We start from the raw sequence: 11,778 nt of genomic DNA, 5'->3' as shown, positions 1-11,778 counted from the left end.
TAACAAATTCCCAACCATTAGATCACATCAAATTAAATCCAGATCACACATTCAAAATGAAGCCATTGCAATCCATGTCCATCCTTACCACCAATTAAATTCAAGTGCCAAAAACTATAAAAGAAGTTCAACCACTTTTGAAGTTGCATGTTATGCTTTCAAACTATTCACCAACCTTGAAGACAAAACATCACAGAACAGTTGCCAGTATATCCAGGTTAGTTATATCAATTACAACACATTTTTCTTACAGTTCTATTTTCATTTCTCACAGTTCTTACAGATTCAGTTTCAATTTCATGAAAATCAACACACAGCCTAGGGTATTCTCTCTTAGGTCCATAATGCTTATTTTAAGGGATGGATAAAGACTAACAATATAGAAAGCTAATGGGACGATATTAATAGTATCAAGTTGGTAAATTAAAAAAAATTGGTAGATGAGACAAATTAATGAAGAAAACAACTCTAGTCAGTACATGAAGAGAAACAAGGTGTCGCTTGGTGCCTTTAGCACATCAAGAATCTCATGTTTAAATACAGAAGCAACATGCAACAATAAAAAGTTGAGTGAAAAGAGAGGAACATGTTGAATGGGGATTTGGACAAAGAAAGCCTGAAGAACCACTTAGGTAACATAACACATTGAAGGGATTAAGACAAGATGGGAGTCTGACAAGGAATGATGTAGGGATTCAAACAAAATGCAGCAAAATGTAAGAAGTATGCCTGCAAAATATTCACCCACATTGACGTGAAGATGGAACTGCAATTCATGTACATGGATTTCAACTAAGCCCACCTTTGAAATAAAGATATTCCACAAGATAGATGGTTGAAGATACATCCATATAGAGCTTGTTTTTTCTGTTTTAAACCTTTAATGTCGTTGAGACGTTTGGACCCATTACCCAGGTAAAGGCTTCTCATTCATATCTGAACAATTTAGATATCCTATCCACAATGAACAAACAAACCTAGAGACAAAGTTTCAAATACATTTCTATCTCTACTGAATGTAAAAAATGCGTTTATAGGATACCACTCCAAATATCAGAGTACATAGCATAAATGAGGTTAGAAATGCCATGCATCTCTGTGAAATTAACATTCGAAATTTAGCATTTTTTATATGATTTATGAATTAACACACCAAACTAGATTATTATGAGTTCTCTCTTAGGTCCATAATGCTTATGTTAAAGGATAGATAAATATTAAAGACTAACACTATAGAAAGCTAATGGGACTATATTAATAGTTTAAAGTTGGTAGATAAGAACAAAGAACTGGTAGATGAGACCCATTAATAAAGGGAACAACTCTAGTCAGTGGATGAAGAGAAACAGGGTGACGCTTGATGCCTTGAGCACATCAAGAATCTCATGTTTAAATTACAGAAGCAACATGCAACAATAAAAATTTGAGTGAAAAAAGAGTAACATGTTAAATGGGGATTTGGACAAAGAAACCCTGAATAACCACATAGGTAACATAACATATTGAAGGGATTAAGAAAAAATGAGAGTCTGACAAAGAATGATCATAGGGATTCAAACAAAATGTAGCAAAATCTAAGTATGCCGGCAAAATATCCACCGACATCAACGTGAAGATTGGACTAAGAGCTATCATCCTTCCTAGAGTTAATGTAAGCACAAAAATGTACATTCTAGATCCATTAAGAAAAGATGGGCATGTGCTTCACCTCATTTACATATAGAGAGGAAGTTGAAAATCACCATAACTTGAAAGACCCCCAACTTTTAATGGTAGAACCTTAGGTATTGCAGCAAAAGTTTGGTTGCTTGGACATTGCTCTAGTGACATGAAGGCTAAAATAACAACTTATCATAAGAAAGCATGCAAAAATATGTAGGAACATGATGATAAACTCAATTGAAATTTGTTTACCCATAATTTCACAAGGCAATTTCTTTCTGAGAATCATTTTTAACAAAAGCTTAATGAAATTTTATAATAAGAAAAAAAAACTATGGCCCAATTGGAATATAAACATAAATTTATTGTCCTTGTGTTGGTTGTAAAATAGATCAGAAGCTTCAGATGAGTTGCTTAATTAGTGGTCAACTATTGCAATACAACTTTGGGTGTTGGAACCGAAAACCTTGTGTGAGGCCACCAATAAATATCATCAAGACTAATGGTAGCATAAACAAGACCTGCAAAATAAAGTGAAGAAAAATTTGAAAGGAGAAAAGGAAAAGGGGGTTTAGATCATTCTTGAAATATGATCAGAAAGTAAACAAAACAATGTAAAAGGAAGAAAATAACATAAACAAATGAACAAGAAGCAGTGGAAGGGCCCTATTGGAAGGTTGTTGTACACAAGGGGAAACCTATCAGAATGAAGGACCACAAAGAAGGCACAACTAGCCTTGAACTATTGCAAATGTGGCAAACTCCACCCTCATTACTCCTATTCACTTTATCTAATTTGATATATGAGGTCACTAATTACTCAAAACTTTACAAATTGATAATATGCTTTCCTGATTTAAGAAAAGGAATGGCCTCTCTTATATCTGTAGACAAGATACAAATAAGAGTTGTAGTTGAAATGAATGTTTACATGACAAGAAACTTCAACTGTAAGTGACATGAGGAAAGAATGTGTTATGGTGCCAAGTTGTGATTAAGAGTGCTTCAGGGGGTCTCAAGTTGGAGCCTTGGTCAAATTAAATACCATGCTTGGTTTGGCCAATGATAACTCCTTGATAGCCAAAGATCCATTTCTGGAGAAGTGCATCCTTACAGGAAAAAAAAAAAAAAAAACTAGATAATGAATGTTAAGAGGGATAGGTTGTAGTGGGAGGAACTAGAACTGAATTGAACTTAGAACTTAACTAGATGTTTAACTGAATGGGAGGCTAATTTGAAGACCTACAAAAGCAACACTCTAGTTCACTAAAGGTGACACATGCATGCACCCTCTACCAAACAACAACCTATATTTCTATCCAACTGCACCCTCATTACTCCTATTCACTTTATCTAATTTGATATATGAGGTCAATAATTACTCAAAACTTTACAAATTGATAATATTCTTTCCTAATTTAAGAAAAAGGCATGGCCTCTCTTATATATGTAGACAAGATACAAATAAGAGTTGTAGTTGAAATTAATGTTTACATGACTAGAAACTTCAACTGTAAGTGACATGAGGAAAAAATTTGTTATGGTGCCGAGTTGTGATCAAGAGTACTTCAGGGGGTCTTAAGTTGGAGCCTTGGTCAAATTAAATACCATGCTTGGTTTGGCTAATGATAACTCCTTGATAGCCAGAGATCCATTTTTGGAGAAGTGCATCCTTACAAAAAAAATAAAAAATTAGATAATGAATGTTAAGAGGGATAGGTTGTAGTGGGAGGAACTAGAACTGAATTGAACTTAGAACTTAACTAGATGTTTAATTGAATGGGAGGCTGATCTGAAGACCTACAAAAGAAACACTCTAGTTCACTGAAGGTGACACATGCATGCACCCTCTACCAAACAACAGCCTATATTTCTATCTAACTTCACCCTCATTACCGAAGAACAGACCTAGAACATACCTAGAACATACCTAGAAGGCATTATGCAAGTCCACTTGGTGAGACAGCGGGGGCCGTGAATGAATTCAATTGCGATAACAAGCATGAGTCTAAACAAATTAATTCAAACAATAGTAACTACCAGATCTTCTCATGGTATCTTAACTGTAAAGACAAGTTATCAAAACAACAAAACAATATTTTAAGTAGTCAAACCAAACAAGAGCATTGTTGGGAAATGCATAACAAAACCAATCAATACAGTCATGGTATTTTAAGTGTAAAGACAAGTTATCAAAACAACAATCACTGATAATTTTGAAGACATACAACAAAATGATTCTGTATATTTGATTTTTCAAGGATACTAACATACATGTTGATAATTTCTTGTAATAAAGCAGAAGTATTTTTGCCTTGTATGAAAGCATAATTTACAAATATTCTTATCTAAATGCATGCAATAATTTTACAGGTTGTTGCATCTATGGAAAAAGGTAGTTATGTTTCTCGTACAAGGAGAAGTGGCAGGAGAGTGACAAGGGGTGCGCAGCTGCGATGCACATCATCTGATGAGGACAAGACAGGTGATGTCAATGTCAACAATGCCCCAAGGAACATTGTTGAGGATGACCATGTGACTGAAGCTGATGTTATCACAGCATCAGCCACAGAACCACTGTCAACAACAGTCTAAGGGGCAAGTTCAACAAAAAAGATCAGTGTTATAAGAGGGTGGAAAAAAGAAGAAATGTTAGTTGCAATTGACGACATGGAGTTTAATGGATACTCAGTTCGTGCATTTGCAAAAAAACATGGTATTCCTCCCTCATCAATACATTATTGGATAAATCGACTGGCTCATACAAAACGTAGAGGGCCTCTTACAGTTATGACTAAGGAGGAGGAGGCCAAGGTGGTTGAGTGGTGTAAAGAGATGGCCCAATTGGGACATGGGCTAGAGTCGAAACAACTCAAATCCACAGTTGCTCAAATCTGTCAAGGGAGGCCAAACCCATTCAAAGATGGGTTTCCTGGTAAATCATGGTGGTTTGGGTTTAAAAGAAGGCATCCAGAACTTGTATTACGTACCGCTGAGGGCCTTGACAGAGACAGAGCATTAAATTTGTGCCCTGCAGTTGTGCAGAAGTTCTTTGACACACTTTCTAGTGCTTACGATAAACATTCTTATGGAGCATACCATATATGGAACTGTGATGAAACAGGTTTACAGGCAGGGAGGAATTGTGGCATGCGGGTAATTGCCAAGAGAGGGAGCCGAAATGTGCCAAATATTTTGCGTAAGAGTAGGGAGTGGATAACTATTTTATGTTGTGTCAATGCAATTGGTACTTCAATCCCAGGATTTTATCTATTCAAAGGTAAAAATCAACTAAGAAACTATATACAGAATTGTGAACCAAGTGCATGCATGTCTACACATCCCCATGCATGGATGACTAAATAACTATTTTTAAGTTGGCTTTTTCACTTTGTTGCATCGATACTAGGTGGTGTTTCGCCTAATAACAGACACCTATTGATATTAGATAGCCATGGGAGCCACATGGCTGTACAAAAAATTAAGGAAGCAAACAACTTAGGCATTGACATGTTGACATTGCCGGCTCATACCACTCACAGATTGCAACCCCTTAATGTTAGTGTGTTTGGCCCTTTCAAGAACTATTTCAGGTTGGAGTGTGCTGCATGGATGGCAAATAATCCAAGGGTTGAGGTGAAAAGGTTTGAGCTATTAGAGCTTGTAAGTAAAGCTTTTAAAAGGTCCCTGACACCATCAAATATCAAGGCTGGCTTTAGGAGGACAAGAATCTAGCCACTAAACTATGATCCTCTTATGCATGATACTGGTTGTAGCCAGGCATTTCATGTGGATGGTCAGAAAGAGGGAATGCCCAAACAGGTGTTGAAGTGCAAGAAGTAGATGACCGAGATGATGTGGTTGTAGCTGGTAATATGATTTCCCTCTCTCAATGAAACTTATATGATGAAGATGATGAAACTGTATGTGAAACAAAATTTAACCATGGACAAATTCACAGTAACATGGAGATCGTTCCACCAACTCAAGAACATGAAACTCTTGTTGTTGATATTGTTAATGACATTGTTGAACATGCAATTGACAATGACTAATTGACATTGCCAAGCCAAGTAACCCCACCTTCATGGCTAGCAGAAGCAAGGATTAATATGAATGCATATAGTGTCTCAACAACCAATGAACAAAGCATGAACACGCCCTCACAACCAGCAGAATTGAACAATGAAATTGTTCATTTTTTTTGGACAATAGATCAATGGAAGAAGATGAAACACATAATGAGGCATCAAATGAAGATAATGGTATAGTTCAATCAATTCCATCAGATACTGAAAGGGAAGTACCAAGCAATGACATGCAGGTGGGAGGGGTGGAGAAGATACTTGGCCGGTTCCTAAAGCTACCAGTAGAGAGAGTATCAATGAAAAAAAGCAAGGTACACTGGGTAGTCTTCGTTTGGGCCGAAGCTCACAGTTACTCACCTCAGAGGACTATATAAACCTATTAGTTGAGTCTGAAAAAAAAAAAGAAATTTGAAATGAAAGAATTAAAACAGAAAAAGAAGGATCTAGTCAAGGAGAAGAAGGCAGCAAGGATTGTTGCAGCGCAACGTCGAGCAGATGAAAGGCTTGAAAGAGATAAAGCAAGGCAAGTTAAGGACCAACAAAAACAAATGGCAGGACAGGAAAAGGAATCAATAAAGACACAACAAATGCTTGAAAAGGAACAAGGGATGATCAATATGGTTGACAATGATGCAAGCATAGCTGATGAAACCAGGATTATTTCAAACTCATTGGAATCCATTGCAGATAATACACCATTATTCCAAGATCTCATAAAAATTCAAGTGCCTCACTATCAAACTGAGGGTTTACCCACTTGCCTTATTCCTACCAGAGGAGGTGTCAATTCTATGTATGCTCATTACACACCTCCACTTAATGCAGGGGTTAGTAGTGCAAATGTGAGGTATGGGTACTCAATACCTCCATGGTTGGAAGCTGCAAATTGGACTCAATCATATGGCAGCAATCAACCATTTCCTAATCAACCCTTTTTAGGTAGGCCAACCTACCTGGCTCAAGAAGGTAACTCGGGGAGTTTTGGCACTCAAGATTCTTAGGGCCATAAAGAATAGGGGTGTCATATGTTTTTGGTTGTAACCACATTATGATGTGGATTTTGGATGGATTGTATCTTTTTATTGTCACAGAAACATTTTAGCTTACAACCTAGGTTGTTTTATTTCATACTGTGTGCGGCATTGTAGCCAAAATCCATTTTAGAAGGCACATCTATAGTCTATTATAATGTATAAATATTACCTAAGAATGCAAATGGGGTTTTTCGTTATTCATATACACACCAAATGGTTTACACAAGTGAAACAATGACAACATTTTTAGTTTACATTTCATGAGATTGTAGCAATACTTCATGATGAAACAACAGATAATGCACATAATACCTATAATTAAAACATAAAACATTTCAGGGATTTCCTTGCATGGGAAGGAAGATAATTGACTACTTGCATCCCTTTCATTTTCTACTATACATTTTGAACTCTCCATATGTTGTCTAGTTGCACACAGCATTATGAAAGGAGTCTATTCACTCCTTGTCTTTTTTGGCTGAACATTGTATAAAAATCCTCTCTGGAAGCTATGCAAAAAGATCACTGAACTGATAATCATAAACATCAAGAAAACACAACAGAAATGTGTCTACAGAAAGTAACTTTGAACCATTACAAATGAATGAAAATTACAGTTTTTTCCTCTGGAAAAATCTTGCATCTTTCCAAATAGTACACACAAAAAAACCCTGATTTTTGTTGAGCAAAAATCTGAAACAAGTCATTCAACTTCATTATTTACAATATAGTAAAATCACTGAAAAAATTAACCAATACTAGAAGTACCAGTAAAATAAATCAAAATATTTGAATGCAAAATTACCATAGAAAATATACATAGCATCTGAAAACCCAAATCTACTAGAAAAAATTAAAACTAATAGACCTAACAAAACACAACAAGTGTAAAAGCCTAAATGGACTACCTCCTTGATGAAAATTCAACTCAAATTTTCAATTAAATTGGTCATCTGTTACTAAGAGCATATACCAAAAGTGTAAAAGAACAAAGATTCAGAGCCACTGAAATAGCAATACGCAAGAAATGGTGAACATTCATCCCCTGCAGACAAAGGGTTTTGCAAGTTTTGAAAAAACAACGGCAATGGATGGTATGATTTTTCCTACTGGATAGATGTAGAAGCCATGTCTAAGTGTCTTCCAGGTCCAAACCTTCTCCACAGCTCGTCAAGCCTGCAACCAACTTGGAAAAACATGAAAAAAGTAGGAAATTAACGAATGGCATAAATATTCAAAGACAATTCGAAACAAAAAACCATAAAAACTTGTAGATTACCTCTAAATTTACCTTCGACCTCGAACTGGCTAGAAATTGGTACTAGCTCCTTCCTAAACAACAGGTCGCATGAATGAAACAACCACCAAGGTATTTGTAAACCCCTGGCGGTTCAGAACGAACAACACTTGCAAGCGGAATGAAACAAGAACAACAGAAACTTTGTTCCGTTAATGAGCGCGTGCAAGCAAACTAGCCCGGTTAGCAGGTCAACAATGGTGAACAAGGCGCACAAGTAATGGAGTCGTCTTGCGCCATCGTCAGCGGAGGGCTTCGCCCAAACACCGCACTTGAATAGAAATACATAGAGCAGAACAGACATCGCGGAAAACAAGCGGAAGCAAGGGAAGGAAAAAGTAAAATTAGGTTTTTGAAGGCTGACACCCACCACAACATGTGGCAGGACACGTCGGGCAGGTGTCGTACAAGCGAGAGTGGCATCCACGTGCTTGATTTGAGGTGGAGGGGAGGGCGCATAGGTAATGGCGTCCCTCCCCTATACATTTTATTAGCACAAATTAAAATGGTTAATTTGTATTAAAATATTTTATTAATGACCCACATTAAATATTATTTTATATAAAATATTAAAATATATTATTTTAAAATATATGAAGTTGATATCAACATAAATTAGTTAAAATAGATCTTCAAATAATTTATTTAAATCTCCTATTGAAATGTTTTTGAAAATTATAAGGTTTAAACATCTTAATGGGACATTTTTTTTACATATAATTATTTTACAACATATTCATTTTTTATAGTTGATATTATTTTTCTGTTTAGAGCATAATTTATTTTTATTTTAAAGGGGCATGTGCCAACTCTAGAGATGGATGGACAGACTTACACATCCCCCTCATACTAGGTTGTAGAATGAGCATAGATCCATCTTAAGTACAAATGTAACATGAGCCAAGAGGGATCAAATTTCTTCACGTGCAATACAATGTGTTATTTTTCATTATTTAAATTGTATTTTTGAATACTATATAGAATATATGTATGACCAAATAAATGTTTTAGCCATAAAAACTTATTTTTTTTATTAAAATTGTTTTTTATTAATATATTTTTAAGTATATATCAAAATTCATATATATTAAAATATTTTATTAATAATCCACATTGAATATTTTTTATATGCAACATTAAAATATATATATTTTTAACAATTTTTTTCTATATATAGATATATATGAAGTTGATATCAACATAAATTAGTTAACATAGATCTTCATATAGTTTATTTAAATCTCAAGTTGAAATATTTTTTAAAATTATAAGGTTTAAACATCTTAACCACACATTTTTTTGTTACTTCTAATTACTTTAGTACATATTCATTTTTTATTATAGCCAATATTATTTTTCTATTTAGAGCATATTTTTTTATTTTCACGCATCCTCTCATACTGAGTTGTAATGAGCCTCTCCGCTCAATAAGAATTTTCCCTTTGTGAATGACAAGATCAAAACTAAGAAGATAAGGTGTATGTATATTTGTAAAATAAATATGAATAATTATAGACCAGAGGTACCTTATCTTATAAGGAGAAGAGTTTTAAATGTTAATTTAGTGGTGATTGATTGAAATTTTGATTTTATTATTTAAAAATGGTATTAATTATTATAATTTTTATATAATAATAAAAATTTAGTTAATTATTAATTATTAAGCCGATAGGTTTTTCTTTTAAATCAGTTCACTTCACGATTTTGTCTATTTTTTCCTCTACCCATCACATGCGTGCACCATATGACCACATTTATGTCTGACATCTGTGCACCACAATGTCCTACTTTGTATGAAATCTTTTGTCCTCCCTAGTTTTTCCAAGACAACCCGCAACCCTGAAATATATGTGCAGGCTAAAGCTGAAAGTTGTGCTACAGAACCAATGCCTTCACAAAGCGAAAGCACTGAGAACCTGATTGCATAAACACCAATATCCGAGATTAGTTTTCGGCTGAGGAAATTTCCCGACAACAAATAGTTTTGATAATGAATGCTGGCGCCTGTCTACAATATCAGTTTCCAGCAGAGAAATTTGTTGACCACAAACGATTCTGACAATGAACACCAACATATGCCAACGTCTTTCTACGAGATCATTTTCCAGCTGAGAATTTTCCAATCACAAACAATTATCTGATAAGTTATGGTTATTTTCTATACTTTGTATAACTTATTTTCTATACTTTGTATATATATATATATATATATATATATTAATACAACTTAGATATACGTGGTTTAATAGATCAATCAAAGGAGATACAAGTTTTCTTCTGTGCCAAAGGAGTCTTTTGTTGTCTTTTACAAACTCTCGAAGACAAGATCGATTGAAAACCCTATTTGTGGTACAAAACTGTAGAATGGGCCCAATCACCTAATCACCTATTTTTCTCTTCCCCTGTTTGGGTTAAATTCCCAAATCTCCCCTTACTTTTGTTGGATGATGAAATCCATAGTCACTCGTTTGGGTCAAATTTCCTGATGTCCTTAAAAACATAGTATAGAAGGTTGTGCTAATTATTCATGGAGAAGCTTTAAAAGATGTTGAGTTTGATTGATTTTGTTTTGTTTTATTTTAGTAATATTCAAAAAGATGTTGAGTCTAATTGATTCTGTTTTGTTTTGTTTTAGTAATATTGAATGTCAAGAAGACTCGATATTGTATATCCTCACTTTTCTAGTTTGTTCCCTATGCTTTATATGCTTTATAATAGAGATGCCTTATAGGTGAGTGCAAAACATTTTCTAAGTTCAATTTTGTTCCCTTAATTATGTAATAGAAACCCTTAAATTTTTGTTTTGTTTTAGTAATATTAAATGTCAAGAAGACTCGATATTGTATATCCTAACTTTCCTAGTTTGTTCCCTATGCTTTATATGCTTTATAGTAGAGATGCCTTATAGGTGAGTGCAAAAAATTCTCTGAGTTCAATTTTGTTCCCTTAATTGTGTAATAGAAACCCTTAAATATTTGTTTTATTTTAGTAATATTGAATGTCAAGAAGACTCGATACTGTATATCCTAACTTTTCTAGTTTGTTCCCTATGCTTTATATGCTTTATAGTAGAGATGCCTTATAGGTGAGTGCAAAACATTCTCCGAGTTCAATTTTTTTCCCTTAATTATGTAATAGAAACCCTTATTAGCTACCATACCATGTTCTCAGTCGTCATATCTTCTTCAATTTAGATTTTCATGTCTTTAATTCTTACTTCAGTTATTCTTTGCACACTCTGCTGCAAAGTTCTTGTGGGGAATTTTTTAGGGGAATATTTTACGCATAAAGGGGGCCTCGATGTACAGAGTGGGATCCTGCTATTCTACATTCTTTTGCTGCCTTTTTGAAGATTCATTGACCTGAGATAGAGAAAAATTGAATGTTGTGCATTAGTTTGAATAGGTGAAGCACCTCTACAAAGCCTGCAAGAATTCTAATTTTCTTTCAACATTCACCATTAAACACAAATTCTCCATATTTTCCATAACAAAGGGAACAAGAACAAAAATATTCGAAATTCTAACAGAAAAAACCACCAATAAATTACATCTTATCAGCTTCCCACCCAAGCTACCCCATTCTTGCTCTACAAACTGTAACTAGAGTAAGCTTAAAATAAATAAATCCCTGCAGTTATTTCGAATAGTCAATATTTCCACCATTTAAGCTCAAAATATATCCCAAATTTGTCGAA

The sequence above is a fragment of the Pinus tabuliformis genome, chromosome 4_2 (assembly GCF_031772625.1).
Source record: "Pinus tabuliformis cultivar Carrire ecotype Pingquan chromosome 4_2, CPIR1, whole genome shotgun sequence".
NCBI lineage: Eukaryota > Viridiplantae > Streptophyta > Pinopsida > Pinales > Pinaceae > Pinus > Pinus tabuliformis.
The sequence above is the reverse complement of the archived record's forward strand: the minus strand, read 5'-3'. Positions refer to the sequence as shown.